Source organism: Octopus sinensis, linkage group LG3 (assembly GCF_006345805.1).
Source record: "Octopus sinensis linkage group LG3, ASM634580v1, whole genome shotgun sequence".
In the NCBI taxonomy this organism is placed as follows: domain Eukaryota; kingdom Metazoa; phylum Mollusca; class Cephalopoda; order Octopoda; family Octopodidae; genus Octopus; species Octopus sinensis.
The window spans coordinates 157,770,330-157,787,829 of NC_042999.1; the positions used below are offsets into that span (position 1 = coordinate 157,770,330).

The 17,500-nt window shown below is 38.2% G+C and overlaps 1 protein-coding gene across 3 annotated transcripts in view; it reads right to left on the reverse strand.

Annotated features, from left to right (window-relative positions):
- LOC115209944 (tetraspanin-18-like) overlaps positions 1-17,500 on the reverse strand; it is a 142,342-nt gene that overhangs the window by 123,842 nt on the left and 1,000 nt on the right. The window contains exon 1 of one of the 3 annotated variants that reach the window (XM_029778583.2): positions 17,203-17,344. The exons of the other annotated variants lie outside the window; for them this stretch is intronic. The gene's annotated coding sequence lies outside the window, so the exon portion shown is untranslated. Of the gene's footprint in view, positions 1-17,202; positions 17,345-17,500 lie in introns of those variants that run through there. 3 annotated transcript variants of the gene reach the window in all.

A 17,500-nucleotide genomic window follows, 5' to 3' on the forward strand; every position in this document is an offset into this window, starting at 1 on the left:
ATCAATATTTTCGATCAAGTTATGAACACGGAGCAGGGAACAATTTTTTTATATACTTTTTAACAAATAAATGGTTGGTGTATTGACAGAAAAAGTAGAGCGCCGATTAAATGCCTTGTAGTTCAAATTGTATTGAGATTGAATTTGCTTTTCATTTCTAGTGACGGAGAGGGATTGTCAATAAAAGGGAATACCACCTGTTTTATAGGCTGTCTTATTTGACAAAATCTTTTTCTACAAAATGGCGTCCATGTGTGAATGTAAGCTAAGAAAAGTTTTTATACATGTAGCTGAAAAAATGACGATGAGAATATAATTCACGTAGACTATATATTTTACTTTTTATCTTTTACTTGTGTTAGTCATTTGAATGTGGCTACGCTGGGGCACGGCCTTGGTTTTTTTTTCTCGAACAAATCAACCCGAGGACTTATTATTTTTGTGTTAAGCTTAGCACTTATTCTATCGTTCTCTTTTACCAAACCACCAAGATACGGGGACACAAATACACCAATACCTGTTGTCAAGCGGTGGTGAGGGATAAACGCACACACACACACACACACGTGCGCGCACACACATGTGCGCGCACACACACGCACACACTCATATATGTGTGTGTGATGGGCTTCTCTCAGTTTCCGTCTACCAAATACACTCACATGACTTAGGTCAGCCAGAGGCCACAGTAGAAGACATACTCTTCCAAGGTGTCATACAATCGGTCTGAATCCGGAAACACATGGTTGAGAAACCAGCTGCTTACTACACAGCGAACTAGCACAGTTTTTCTCACTTCTAAGAACATATGTAAAAAAAGACTGGAAGAAATTAACAAACATTATTACAACGCATGCTGTAAAAACGACTCCACTGAAATAGACGTAGGTAGGGCTATGTGCTGAAGTTCACCCCGCCACTACTTGGTTTGAGTTCAATCCGACCTATGCAGCATCTTGAGGTTGCTAATAAAATTTCAGGATAATTTTTGATGTTTAACAACCAATATTCTTTTCTCTGTTGGATTCAAAGTTAATTTTTCCCATAATTTGTCTAATTTGATAATTTTCGATTTTCAAAAAAAAGAAATATCTGAAGTGGGGCAAAATGAGTAATAACTAATTTCAATCATTTTATTCTTTTTAACTACAAGATGCGTAAATATATCAAGAATAGAGCCATCCCAGCAGATCGTGAAGAATCTATAAAGAATATTTTATGTTGAGGTTTTACATTTAGTAGACCTTTGTTAATTTCATATCATGTACCATTTTTTCATGATCTTTGAATTTGAATTAAATGTTTAAAATTTTTGTTGCGCTGCTGATCTTTTTGATATCTAAGGGTAAATATTGATTTGTATAAGTCTTTTCTCATATGTAATTCTGGAGAATTGAAGAGGCAAGTTTACCTTATCTCGTCTTCTTAATTTTTCCCCACCTAAATTTGTCATTTGTATGCTATAATCTCGATTAGAAATTTATGGTATGATATTTTAGTAGATGGAAATTATTGGCACCTCATTCAAGGAGCATTTCTATTAATGGGTGGTAGACTTAATCTGTCGCTCACCCAGTTTAAGATCATTTCCTTGTCATGAGTGCCTTAAGCCAGCAGTTTCCAAACGGTCAGATATTTGCTACATAATCCCACTAAATAATCAATTATACGCATCCCACCAAAAACTGCGATTTTATATCACCAATATAAGAAATCATTATCAAACACATAACACAGATATAAGGTTTGCAGTATATAATTACTCCCCATTATAATCTTAGTTAATTTCCTACTAAAGCTGATCGTACATTTTATCTTGTCAGAGTTGTTAGAATAAATACCAGCTAAATTTTAAAAGTTGTAAATGAAACCTGTTTCAAGCTCGCAGGCTCATTAAGCAGAACTTACCCTGGTTTCTGTTAAGCGACTGGCAGTATTAGACTATCCGTAGCACTGAATACCAATCCATTGTAATGTTAACCTCCAGCTGTTAATGATACTCAGATTTAGATGAGTGGGCTCCTTTTAAGGAGACCAATCAGTTGCAAAATTCGAGACAAAATGGGAAGTTTATTAATGAAAAGACAAAATAATTTGCATCCATACAAATCATTCTTCAGCATGGTGTAGAAATTAAATAATATAATGCATGTTGCGCAGCACCCTACCGTTTCTACTAATCTCCTTTTCATAGTATTATTCATAGCGATTTCTTACATATGAGCACGACCAGCCATTTTGGGATATACTCTTTTACTCTTTTACTTGTTTCAGTCATTTGACTGCGGCCATGCTGGAGCACCGCCTTTAATCGAGCAACTCGACCCCGGGACTTATTCTTTTGTAAGCCCAGTACTTATTCTATCGGTCTCTTTTGCCGAACCGCTAAGTAACGGGGACGTAAACACACCAGCATCGGTTGTCAAGCAATGCTAGGGGGACAAACACAGACACACAAACACACACGCACACACATATATATATACATATATACGACGGGCTTCTTTCAGTTTCCGTCTACCAAATCCACACACAAGGCATTGGTCGGCCCGGGACTATAGCAGAAGACACTTGCCCAAGACGCCACGCAGTGGGACTGAACCCGGAACCATGTGGTTGGTTAGCAAGCTACTTACCACACAGCCACTCCTGTGCCTATTTATTTATCTGTTTGTATTATATCTGCAATAATAAGAATTTCGTGTGTTGCTGGTGTGATGCTGCAATTCTTGTGGGAAAGAACTATAGTCGGTTATAGCTATCACTAACAATTGACTGTTACTTATTTTATCGACCCCTGAAACGAACAAAATAAAGCCGAGGTCGATTTAAATTGAAAGTGTAACAGGTTATACTGATTCTCTAAACCTAAAACCCTTTAAAAAGAGCGATGGGGGATTAAATGCTTTTAGAAAGGAAATAACTTATTCATGAGAAATAGTTTCCTTTTGTGATAATAATGGTAATAATTACAAACACGGGCAATATATCTATAAAATCATCAATTTAGTTGAAATTTCTGGAAGATATTGTTGTCATGGTATAATATAAACATCTTAGTTCACGATAGATGAATGCTTTATCGGGCGGAAGAATTTATAAGCCCGGAGGCTACATTGTCGTATTAAACATTTGTAATTTTAATTCTCGTTTTAAATCTGTCAATGTGTACATATAAGTGTACATATAAGACGTGTCTATGTTACGTATGTATGCGTGCCTGCTTGTCTAATTGTCTTACATGCTGACACGACTAACGCAGAAAACTTAACACTGTAGTTGAATGATTTATACTGTCACGAACTAGGTTTACATTTTCATTTGTTTATGAAATTTACTGAGTCACAACTGAGTCGGAAGTCGGACAACTGATCAGACGGATCGACGGCTCGTATCATGTCACCAGCCTGTGTTATAGCTGAGACCAAGCTTCTTAACAATGGCAAACACAGTCTTTCTACTCGTAAACAGTTATCATGTGAAGGTATATGGGGCAAAATGAGTAATTTCTGATTCCTATTTTCCCGCTGTCTCTTTGAAACCATTACATTGAAAATATTGTACCATCATTTTATCATCTCTAAGAGTAAAAATTAGTTAGCATAATTGTTGTTGTTGAAGTTGAGAAAGTCCGACACATTGTCAGGTGACAGGTACTGTTTTTCAACAAATGTTTCTTCAGCTTTGATTCGATTGCAATTAAGGTTGCTAATAAAATATCTGGATAAATTTTGATGTTTAACAACCAATATTCTTTTCTCTGTTGGATTCAAAGTTAATTTTTCCCATACTGTCTAATTTGATAAGTTTCAATTTTCAAAAAAAAAAAAAAAAAAGAAATATCTGAAGTGGGGCAAAATGAGTAATAATTCATTTCAATCATTTTATTCGTTTTATCTTGCAAGATGCGTAAATATATCAAGAATAGAGCCATCCCAGCAGATCGTGAAGAATCTATAAAGAATATTCTATGTTGAGGTTTTAGATTTAGTAGACCTTTGTTAATTTCAAATCATGTACCATTCTTTCATGATCTTTGAATTTGAATTAAATATTACTCTCTCTCTTTTACTCTTTTACTTGTTTCAGTCATTTTTACTGCGGCCATGCTGGAGCACCGCCTTTTTAGTCGGGCAAATCGACCCCGGGACTTATTCTTTGGAAGCCCAGTACTTATTCTATCAGTCTCTTTTGCCGAACCGCTAAGTAACGGGGACGTAAACACACCAGCATCGGTTGTCAAGCAATGCTAGGGGGACAAACACAGACATACAAACACACACACAGACACACAAACACACACGCATACATACATATATATATATACGACAGGCTTCTTTCAGTTTCCGTCTACCAAATCCACTCACAAGGCATTGGTCGGCCTGGGGCTATATCAGAAGACACTTGCCCAAGATGCCACGCAGTGGGACTGAACCCGGAACCATGTGGTTGGTTAGCAAGCTACTTACCACACAGCCACTCCTGCGCCTATTTAAAATTTTTGTTGTACTTCTGATCTTTTTGATGTCTAAGGGTAGATATTGATTTGTATAAGTCTTTTCTCAAATATAATTCTGGAGAACTGAAGAGGCAGATTTACCTTATCTCGTCTTATTAATTTTTCCCCACCTAAATTTGTCATTTGTATGCTCAAAATAACTAGAAATTACAGGCACTGCATAAATACAAAATATAGTCAAGAGAATAAAACAACGTAGAAATAATTTCAAAATATCACAAGTATCACATTTGGACAATAAGAAGTAACAACAGCTGTAGTCTATAAACTATATATTTTGATCGAAAATGGATTATCCTACCCCTTCCTTCCCCTCCATCTCTTTTCACTATAAAGAATACGAAACAGCACTCATTATCACAGGTTGCACAGAGTTCAATTACAAAAGAAAACAAAAATGGGATCTTTTCGGTTTGAACGGCAGTTTTTAACATAATTTCTAGGTAACTAAAAAGTTTTAAACTTCGTATACTGGTAGAATGTGTTTATAAAACATCTTTTTCTCTTGGCTTTATTGAAAAAATTCTATAGTTTGTAAGATATTTGTTGTTTTTTTCTTCAATTTCTGCAATTTCAACCAATCAGTGACTCCATAGTGGTAAAAAAACATTCTGTGCCGTATGAATATGTCCCTCGTTTAAGAAACAGATTGGGTTTATTTACATTTGTGAATAAAAAAAGATACCCTTCCCCCACCCGTAACCCTAACCCTAACCTGCTCACAGCAGCCATATTCCCACCGCTCTATGTCACACTGGTGAGACCCATATTGGAGTACGGGATTCAACCCTCTTCTCCTTATCTCCTCAAAGACATACATCATCTCGAAAGAATCCAGAAGCTGGCTACCCGCATGGTTCTTGGTCTCAAGCATTTGTCTTATGAAGAAAGGCTGAAGACGCTCGACCTTTATTCTCTAGAAAAACGACGACGCCGTGGTGATCTCATTCTTGCTCACAACATCATAAGCGGAAAGTGTAACCTCTCGAAAGAGCTGTTCTTCACTCCTGCTCCAGAGCGTCGGCTGCGGGGTCACTCCGAAAAGCTCTATCTGCGACGATTTCATCTCAATCGAAGGAGAAGGGCTTTCTCCGTCCGGGTTGCGGATCCGTGGAATAAGCTGCCGGACGAGATAGTGAAGATGCCGACGACCGCTCAGTTCAAAGTCTCTCCTGACCAGAAATGGCCTGAACTCTTTGCATGAACACCACCCTGTACATAACTCCATGTCCCCCTACATGACCTTGCTTTTTGCTTTTTGAGCCAAAAAATTAACTTAACTTAACTTAAAACAGATTGAAATACAATAGATCGATACTAGGGTCATAATTATGGGTGACAATTTCATATGACACCGCTAGAAAAAACTGCCGTTCAAACCGAAAAGATCCGAAAAATGCTTTAAATGAAAAACTATATGACATAGAAGAGGTGCAGTTTGTTAAAGTAGTGAGTTTCAACTCTAATAGTCTCCACCATTATACGTATAATCACAGCAAAAGACAAAAAAACGGCAACATTACAAATATAAAATACTTCCACACAAATCTGATAAACACACGCAGATATAACATTGTCACTTATCTTTGCATACATTTCACAGTGGAGGCGCAATGGCCCAGTGGTTAGGGCAGCGGACTCACGGTCATAGGATCGTGGTTTCGATTCCCAGACCGGGCGTTGTGAGTGTTTATTGAGCGAAAACACCTAAAAGCTCCACGAGGCTCCGGCAGGGGATGGTGGTGATCCCTGCTGTACTCTTTCACCACAACTTTCTCTTCCTGTTTCTGTTGTACCTGTATTCCAAAGGGTCGGCCTTGTCACTCTCTGTGTCACGCTGAATATCCCCGAGAACTGCGTTAAGGGTACACGTGTCTGTGGAGTGCTCAGCCACTTACACGTTAATTTCACGAGCAGACTGTTCCGTTGATCGGATCAACCGGAACCCTCGTCGTCGTAATCGACGGAGTGCTTCCATACATTTCACAAAAGAGTAAAATGAGTGCAATGTATTATGCTGCAACCCATGTAATTCACACTGTTTACCGAAGAGTGCATTATGATTCTCAGTTAGGTGGAAGCGTGCCGTAACTTATTTCTTTATTGCCCACAAGGGGCTAAACATAGAGGAGACAAACAAGGACAGACAAAGAGATTAAGCCGATTATATCGACCCCAGTGCGTTACTGGTACTTAATTTATCGACCCCGAAAGGATGAAAGGCAAAATCGACCTCGGCGGAATTTGAACTGAGAACGTAACGGCAGACGAAATATCTATTTCTTTACTACACACAAGGGGCTAAACATAGAGGAGACAAACAAGGACAGACAAAGAGATTAAGCCGATTACATCGACCCCAGTGCGTTACTGGTACTAATTTATCGATCCCGAAAGGATGAAAGGCAAAGTCGACCTGGGCGGAATTTGAACTCAGAACGTAACGGCAGACGAAATACCGTGCTAACGTTTCAGCCACTCGCCGTAACTGATTAGCTGGATGAGTGGCTCGAACCTGCTCAAATGATGCTGTACCTTCTTATCATAACTCAGTTAAGTTAGGGTTGATCAGGAGTTATACAACAACACACATACATATATACGCATGTGCACACGTACACACACGCACACATATAGTACCTGCTATAATGATATTATTTTCTGTTTTCTCTTAGACACACACATATCTATATCCATCCATCCATCCATCCATCCATCCATCCATCCATCCATCCATCTATCTGCCTGTCTATCTATCTATCTATCTATCTATCTATCTATCTATCTATCTATCTATCTATCGATATGTATGTATTAACTGTCTTTATATAAGTCTATACGCAGTTGTACTTTGTCAAACAAAAGCATAAAAGCACTCAAGCGCATTTAGTTTAGAGGAGTGCAGTACCCTCTGTATGTGAGTCTAACACATAAAAAACACATACACACATACAGAAACACTCATACATACACACTCATGCGCGCACGCGTATTTAACAAGGCTGTGTCCTGATTCTTGATGAGTGTCAGGTCCAAGTAAAATTCGATAGCTGTCATAAAAAGAACAGCGAAATGTCAAACTTCACTTAGCAAGTTAAAATGCTGAAAAATAACGGATCAGCTGAGTGTTTGGCTTTGATTCTGCATAAAGAAATGTTCGATCTATGACACTTGTCAAATGGGATGTTTAAAAGGTGTGCGTGGTTGATGAGACACAGGAAGCGAAATGAGTCGATGCCTTCGATACTTGCATACATACATACATACATACATACACACTTACATACATATGTACATACATACATACATGCATATATATATATATACAGATTTACATATATGTATGCATACATATATACATACATAAATCCATCCATCCATCCATCAATATATATACATACATATAAACTGTCAAGAGTAGATATTATACTTTGCTCTTAGCCATATATAGATATACATACATACATGTATACATACATACATACATGTATACATACATACATACATGCATATATACATATATACAGATTTACATATATGTATGCATACATATATACATACATAAATCCATCCATCCATCCGTCCATCATATATATATATATATATATATATATATATATATATACATATTAAACTGTTAAGAGTAGATATTATACTTTGCTCTTAGCCATATATAGATATACATACATACATGTATACATACATACATACATGTATACATACATACATACATGCATATATACATATATACAGATTTACATATATGTATGCATACATATATACATACATAAATCCATCCATCCATCCGTCCATCAATATATATATATATATATATATATACATATTAAACTGTTAAGAGTAGATATTATACTTTGCTCTTAGCCATATATAGATATACATACATACATGTATACATACATACATACATGTATACATACATACATACATGCATATATACATATACAGATTTACATATATGTATGCATACATATATACATACATAAATCCATCCATCCATCCGTCCATCAATATATATATATATATTATATATATATATATTATATATATATATATACATATAAACTGTTAAGAGTAGATATTATACTTGCTCTTAGCCATATATAGATATACATACATGTATACATATATGTATACATAGATATACATACATACATACATACATACATACATACATACATACATACAAGAGTATATACACTTGTTCATGTTTGTAGATGTTTATGTGACAATCATAAAATGCTAGAGTTTTCAGGCAAACAAAATTGGCAGCCAAAAACGAAATTTACTCAGAGAATAAAATAAAGATACACAAAATTTTTTTCTAAAAATACCACTGATCGGTGTTTGTGACCTAAATTTCAGCGATGGAGTTTTGTTTCTTTATTAAAAATCAGTTCCCTCTTTGTGGAGCTGGAACTGAAATATACATAAAGGAAAGAAACATACATACAGAAAGAGTGAGCCTTAAGAATAACTTGTACAACAGATCTAACAATACCAGCTATAAATTTCCCTTCTGACCTTCCTTTATTTGTAGGCTTTGTCATGTTCAGAAAGCAAATATCAACAGGGTAGAGACATATAAATTCAATCACACGAACACTTCTGTGAGGAGATTTTTATACGACTTTTAAGAGTGCTGATGGTAGAATGGTTAAGCTAAAGCTCTCAGCAACTTAATGTCTTATTGTTCAGATGTCAATTCCCGTCCGGCCTAAGCTTGTCTTTCTCTCTCCAGTAACCTAACGAGGCTTTACCAAACTTTCTAGGGAACCAAGAAGAAAATGTTTTCTAAACTCTGAGAGACTCATTAGAACCAGTGACTGATCACAGTTCCAAGGTACTGAATGGGTTAGTTGTTTGTTCATGGACAGAGAGGTCAAATTATTTCATGAGAAATTTCCAACTTTTCTGGAAATGTCTCATGAGACAGATAAATATTACGAGACTCGTAGATAAGATCTGGCCAGAAACCGAAAGAAACGTATGTAGCGTGTTTAATCTTATGATCTACGAGATAGTTTTCCAATAACTAATCTACTCGCTCCTTCAACACTATAACTTAAAAAGAAAAATGTTCATTAGAGTAGTTGTTTGTTTTTCATTCTTTCGGGGTTCAATAAAATAAAAGCGATATAATCAGCTATAGCCCCTACGACTCTATACCTATGTTCGTAATAATTATTATTGATCCCTAACATTGACACAAGGTCGTAAGTTTCCGAAGAAAGGCAAAGTTGATTAAATCGATCGACCCAGTAACTTCATTAGGTCTCATTTCCTTTCCCTCTGCAACATTTGAACTCAGAATTTAAAGGAACTCAACTGAGTACAGCCAAGTAATTATTGCAGTACTTTAACCTTATTAATTTTCTTGATAGTATTGCAAAATTTTAAGAATTAGAAACGACAAAATTTTAAGAATTAGTAACGACAAGCTAGTCTCATTCAATAGCTGAACGATACAATCAGGCCATATAGTAATGAAATAGAGTTCTACTTCATCCACTCTAGTTATGAATAAGAAATAACTAAAATTTTCAAAGACTCTACAAATCTTTAGAAACATCATATAGCGGCCTGGTGTACAGGTATCCTAAATCTTTAGGCGTAAGCGTTTCAATAGACAGGTAACCTGGTGGTGTCTATTTCCTCTCCACGTATGGTTAGCCTTTGGAGTTCTTGTGAAAAGCTTTTCCTCACTTTTACAGGTTATATTTTTAATTCTGCTGAGTTATATTTTTAATCCCTCTTCATCCAGAAACTTGCGAGGAGAAGATTCGATTGTCGGCAAAATGACCACGAAACGGATTGGGTTACTTGATCCCAGAAGTAAATATGTAAATGTGACTTTGTTAAAACCACTCCTCGATGATTTAGATTCTTTTTTAGAGCTAGGAATTACTTCAGTCATGATCAATTGCTGAGGAGTGTTGCTCACGATAGGACTGGTACCCTATTATCAACAACACTGGGACCACGCTTACAAGCATGGACATTAATAGTACTGGTTATAATGCCGTTGCTACTAGCAGAGTAATCAGCAACACTAAGATGGTGCCGTTGCTACAAATTCAGACAGCGCTACTAGGACAATGGTACAAGTATATTACATCAAAGGACAACCATCCAACTGATCTCAATGATTCAATTATCACGTTCCAGCTAATATCTCAGAGACGCACAGCTTCCCCTCTTTGCTTCTTTCATCGCTAGTATAGCATTTTGCTCCCATGAACTTACTAACAGAACATTTTCCCCGTTTACTCATCCCTACTGCTTCCGTCACGTTCTCTCCCATTCTGGAATTATCTTCTTTGTCCATATTTCCTCTTACAGGTTTATTCAAGCTGAATATTAATCACATCAACGTGACAAGACGAGAAAAGTATTGAAATGTCGGGCTCAGTCCTCCTTTTCCTGTGAATAGCTTAAGAAAAGCATATTATTCTCTCTTTGACTGGGTATAGAACTCCCGACCCCTTTTCCTTTATGAACGAATCAACTGGAATAATATAATATCTAAGCCTCCTTTTCCAAATGCTTTAACGACGCAACCGATACTGAATGACTTCAACCTGGAAGTAAAACCCCGACGTAGCGTCAGCTTGCTGAAGATTTATTTCTTGCAACATTCAATGTCCTGATGTTCTACTGTAATTGGTTTCTCTTTTATTAGGTCTACTCGAGGGCTTTCTTTTTCATTAGTGTCTTTTTCATTAGGAAAGATGCCTTGATGTTTTTAAGGGAAAATATCAAACCACTGTTACCTTTCAATGCCTAAGATACATAGTCCAGATCTGGGATCTTTTCGGTTTGAACGGCAGTTTTTCTAGCGGTGTCATATGAAATTGTCACCCATAATTATGACCCCTAGTATCGATCTATTGCATTTCAATCTGTTTTAGGGTTAGGGTTAGGGGTGGGGGGAAGGGTATCTTTTTTTTTTCTTCACAAATGTAAATAAACCCAATCTGTTTCTTAAATGAGGAACATATTCATACGGCACAGAATGTTTTTTTACCTCAATAGACGTATTTGATTGGTTGAAATTGCAGAAATTGAAGAAAAAAACAACAAATATCTTACAAACTATAGAATTTTCTTATTAAAGCCAAGAGAAAAAGATGTTTTATAAACACATTCTACCAGTATACGAAGTTTAAAATTTTTTAGTTACCTAGAAATTATGTTAAAAACTGCCGTTCAAACCGAAAAATATCCCAGATCTGTTCACCAAAATATAATCAGGCTACCAACAAGACCAACTCGTAAAAACTGTAAATATAGCAGCTTCTAAAAAGATAGTTTCCAACCAATTTAGCTGATTTAACCTGAATACTGCGCTGAAAACTATGTTTACGACAGACAATGCGGAAGTCTCTACGTGTCCGCTCGACCAATCGTCAACAACGGCGAAATCTTCCTTTCAAATCGTATCCTACTGATTAAGGTAAACGTAAAATAAAAACAGTATCGTTACGGCTGAAATGCTTTTGATCATAAATCTTTTTGATCTCAGTTGATCGATAGTCTTAGCAAAAACAAGAACAGAGCAAGAAGAAGAAGAAGAAGAAGAACAACAACAACAACAACAAAAACAGAAGGGATCCAATAATGCAATCTTGTTTCAAATGAATGATCATTTAGGTTCCAAGTCGTTGGATTTGTTACTCTTTACTTTTTTACTTGTTTCAGTCATTTGACTGCGGCCATGCTGGAGCACCGTCTTTAGTCGATCAAATCGACCCCAGGACTTATTCTTTGGAAGCCTAGTGCTTATTATATCGGTCTCTTTTTGCCGAACCGCTAAGTTACGGGGACGTAAACACACCAGCATCGGTTGTCAAGCGATGTTGGGGGGACAAACACAGACAGAGACAGAGACACACACACACACTCATATATATATATATATATATAATATATATATATATATATACATACATGCGACGGGCTTCTTTCAGTTTCCGTCTTCCAAATCCACTCACAATGCTTTGGTCGGCCCGAGGCTATAATAGAAGACACTTGCCGAAGATGCCACGCAGTGGGACTGAACCCGGAACCATGTGGTTCGTAAGCAAGCTACTTACCACAGCCACTCCTACGTTGTTGATTTCAAACTCCAGATTAGTTAACAATGACCAAACATATGATCAAGCGCGTTCCGGTCGTGACCTCCTCATCTTTTTGCATCAAGCTCCAAAGACTACACCACCCAATGAATATATATATATTGTGTGTGCACTTAGTTGTATGACTACTACTGTATGAGTAAGAGTTCCACATAAATTATCATTATCCAGTCAGCTTCCCGTACGGGAATTAGTCTACGAGTGTAGTAAGCAGTGTTATTAGTTATGATATACAGAGTATATGTAGTAGAAAATTTAGGTAAGCACAAATATAAATTATTGGTTCCTACGTACGTTTCCCCATTGTAGTCATCTGGAACTCAGCACTGGATGTTCCAAATGCATTTGGACACTTAACCACAATGGTTCATTAGGGGACTACCTTTTTGCATTCTGTTACAAAAATCAAATCTCTCTTCCTCCTCTCTACCTACCTACCTACCTACCCACCAACCTACCTACCTACCTACCCACCAACCTACCTACCCACCTACCTAGCTACCTAGCTACCTAGCTACCTACCTACCTATCTACCTACCCACCTACCTACCCACCTACCCACCTTCCTACCCACCTACCTACCTACCTACCTACCTACCTACCTACCTACCCACATACCTAGCTAGCTAGCTAGCTAGCTAGCTACCTACCTACCTACCTACCTACCTACCTACCCACCTACCCACCTACCTACCTACCTACCTACCTACCTACCTACCTACCCACCTACCCACCTACCTACCCACCTACCCACCTATCTACCCACCTACCTACCCACCAACCTACCTACATACCTACCTACCTACCCACTAACCTACCTACCTACCTACCTACCTACCTACCTACCTACCTATATATCGGTTGTGCGTTGAGGTGAAATTTAGCTGCCATTTTTTCCCAATTAAACGACCATATTGGGACTTCGTTGGCTCACGGTTTGATTTGTTTCCTTAATCGGAGGTATGTGTGTGTATGTGTGTGTATGTGAGTGTGTGTGTATGTGAGTGTGTGTATGTGAGTGTGTGTGTGTGTGTGTGTGGTGTGTGTGTGTGTGTTTGTGTGGGCACATGTGCGCGTGTGTCTGCGTGCGTTACAATGTAACACCATATAAAGTTTGGAAAATTACCAAACTATTTTATCGTTATGTTCCTCATTGAAATTGAGTTTTCTTCCCTCTCCAGCATTATAACCAGGATTCTCTAAGTGGTAGTTTTACTTGCTAGAAGTAACAAACGAAATTTCATTCAAATGATATCTTAGCACCTCAAACGACTAAATATCATTGGATAAGGTAGTTCTAAACATATCTAGAGAAAGATATTTGTGTGTCTGTGTTTGTCCCCCCAACATCGCTTGACAACCGATGCTGGTGTGTTAACGTCCCCGTAACTTAGCAGTTCGGCAATTGAGACCGATAGAATAAGTACTAGGCTTACAAAGAATAAGTCCTGGGGTCGATTTGCTCGACTAAAGGCGGTGCTCCAGCATGGCCACAGTCAAATGGCTAAAACAAGTAAAAGAGAGAGTAACGTAGTTCTCGGAGATTCAGCATAACACAGAATTTGATACGGCTGGCACTTTGCAATACAGGTACTACTCATTTTTTGCTAGCTGACTGGACTGGAGCAATATGAAATATAGTGTCTTGCTGAAGGACACAACGTGTCGCCAGGTATCGAACTCACGACGTTACGACCATGAGCCGAATACCCGAACCACTAAGCCACGCGTCTTCACCAATAACAACCGCTATAACGAAGATCATAGCTCGGAATTACGAAAAAACATCTAATTTTTAAGCCGTACTTTCTATAGCTTGACGTAACTATCATGTTTCCGCTAGATCAAACAGTATCTTTGTTAAGTACAGGCTGTGAGGCCCCCTGGTTGGTAAAAAGACACCATGATGATAGCTTGAACGTCTTTACTCTTTATTCTCTTCTACTTGTTTCAGCCATTTGACTGTTGCCATGCTGGAGCACCGCCTTTAGTCGAGCAAATTGACCCCAGGACTTATTCTTTGTAACCCAGTACTTATTCTATCGGTCTCCTTTGCCGAACCGCTAAGTTACGGTGACGTAAACACAGCAGCATCGGTTGTCAAGCGATGTTGGGGGGACAAACACAGACACACAAACATACACACACACACAGACACACACACACACACATAGACACACACATACAGACACACACACAGACACACACACACACACACACACACACACACACAACACACACACACACACACATATATATATATATATATATATATATATATAATATATATATTTCACGTTGCTCCAGTTCACTCAGCTGTAGAAATGAGTTGCGACGTTACTGGTGCCAAGCTGTATCGACCTTTGTCTTTCCCTTGGATAACACTGGTGGTGTGGAGAGGGGAGGCTGGTATGCATGGGCGACTGCTGGCCTTCCATAAACAACCTTGCCCGGACTTGTCTCTAGGAGGGTAACTTTCTAGGTGCAATCCCATGGTCATTCATGACCGAAGGGGGTCTTTACCCTTTTACACACTTATATACGACGGGCTTCTTTCAGTTTCCGTCTACCAAATCCACTCACAAGGCTTTGGTCGGCCCGAGGCTATGGTAGAAGATGCTTGCCCAAGGTGCCATGCAGTGGGACTGAACCCGGAGCCATGTGGCAGGTAAGCAAGCTACTTACCACACAGCCACTCCTACGCCTACGTCTTTGATCATAGTTTTTTTGTTTTTTTTTAAAACTTGATCGGAGGTTGAACTAGGCTCAGCAACCTTAGTTAGTCTCATTACCAACATCATCACCATCACTATCAACTCTTTACTCTCTTTCTCTCATTTACTTGTTTCAGTCATTTGACTGCGGCCATACTGGAGCACCACCTTTAGTCGAGCAACTCGACCCCGGGACTTATTCTTTGTAAGCCCAGTACTTATTCTATCGGTCTCTTTTTGCCGAACCGCTAAGTGACGGGGACGTAAACACACCAGCATCGGTTGTCAAGCAATGCTAGGGGGGACAAACACAGACACACAAACATATACACATACATACATATATATATATACATATATATATATACATATATACGACAGACTTCTTTCAGTTTCCGTCTACCAAATCCACTCACAAGGCATTGGTCGGCCCGGGGCTATATCAGAAAACACTTGCCCAAGGTGCCACGCAGTGGGACTGAACCCGGAACCATGTGGTTGGTAAGCAAGCTACTTACCACATAGCCACTCCTGCGTCTAACTACATCATCATCATTAACAGCTACAGCAACATACCGAATTAGCAGCCACTCGCCCTTCAAATTACTGGAAGGATAAACTTTAGATAATATAATAAATACTGGATAACATGACCCTGAGCATACCCTGCTTGGGAAAAAGATGGAATGGTCACAGCTGGAACATTTTTGATTAAAGATATGCTTTATCAAAACTATACCTAAATAATAACAGCAAGATTACCTATCTACCACCACGACCATCACCGCCAACACCATCACTGCCAGCAGCAGCAGGAGCAGGAGCAGGAGCAGCAACTTCAACAACAACAACAACAATGACGACGACGACGACTACAACAATAACCGGCATCAACAATGTGAAACCCTCTTTGTAGACGCTAAGCCTGCTTGAAATAGCAGCTAAATCTCTCTGAAATTAATTCCTACGTCTTATAATTTTTTTTTTTTAAAGGACATATTGGCCTATGCGATATTAGATACAGTGTATCCGAATAAAATATGGGTGGCTGCAGTCTAATGATTAAAGCAAGCAAAAGAAAAGACGAAAGATAAGCAATGAAGTCAGGTTCACTCCATCTAACGTACCCATTTTCTTTTAAGACAGTAAGGTGAAATTTGCGGGAGATGTGTTTGCTGCACTTTAATAATAATAATAATAATAATAATAATTGTGTACAGTGCTCAGGTGCACTACAACTCATCTAAAGTGTATATATAATCAGGTGTAGTTTCGGCGGATTTCGGAAAGCATGAGGGCCTTAAAGGATGCAGTGTTATGGCAGTCAACAACTGACGCAGGCAGTTTATTCCATGCTTCAGCAACTCTGAGCGTGAAAAAATGTTTCCGAAAGTCATGGGAGCTGTATTGTTTTCTGACTTTGTAGGCATGTCCACGTGTGTTAGACACATGGAGATCAAAAAGGTGTTCAGTGTTGTTGTTGGTGAGGTGGTTGATAACTTTGTGGGTGTTTACCAAGTCCGTCGCCAAACGCCGGAGCTTCAGTGAATCCATGCCCAGGGAAACAAGGCGCTCAGAATATGGTAGGTTTCTAGCAGGACGAGTGACCATATAGAGGCTCCCTCATTAACAAAGGTAACATATATTTAACCGTTACGTTGTCTAATTTGTATTCCAATAATCACTACCACAATTACTATATTTATTCGTTAAGTCACTCAGATTACAATTTACGTTTGAAACCGAAGCAAAACAAATGATCCAAAAACAAAATATACAAAATAGACAACAAAAATGTAATAATTCCTCTTACCTTTAATGTTTCGGCTTTATTCTTTGTTTGGTTTTGTTCCGGTTTTAAAGTAATATGTTTAGCAGGATTCTCCTGTCTCACCTAACCTCTAAATTTCCTCTCCCTTTTCTTCTTTGTTTCCTTTTGCCCCCCCCACCTCCACTCTAACTCTTAAATAGTTTCACACACACACACACACACACCACACACACACACACACGTATATATGTATTTATATATATATATGCATATATAGACATATGAGTGTGTGTGTATTTATATATATATATTTGTGGATATATAATTATATACAGATACC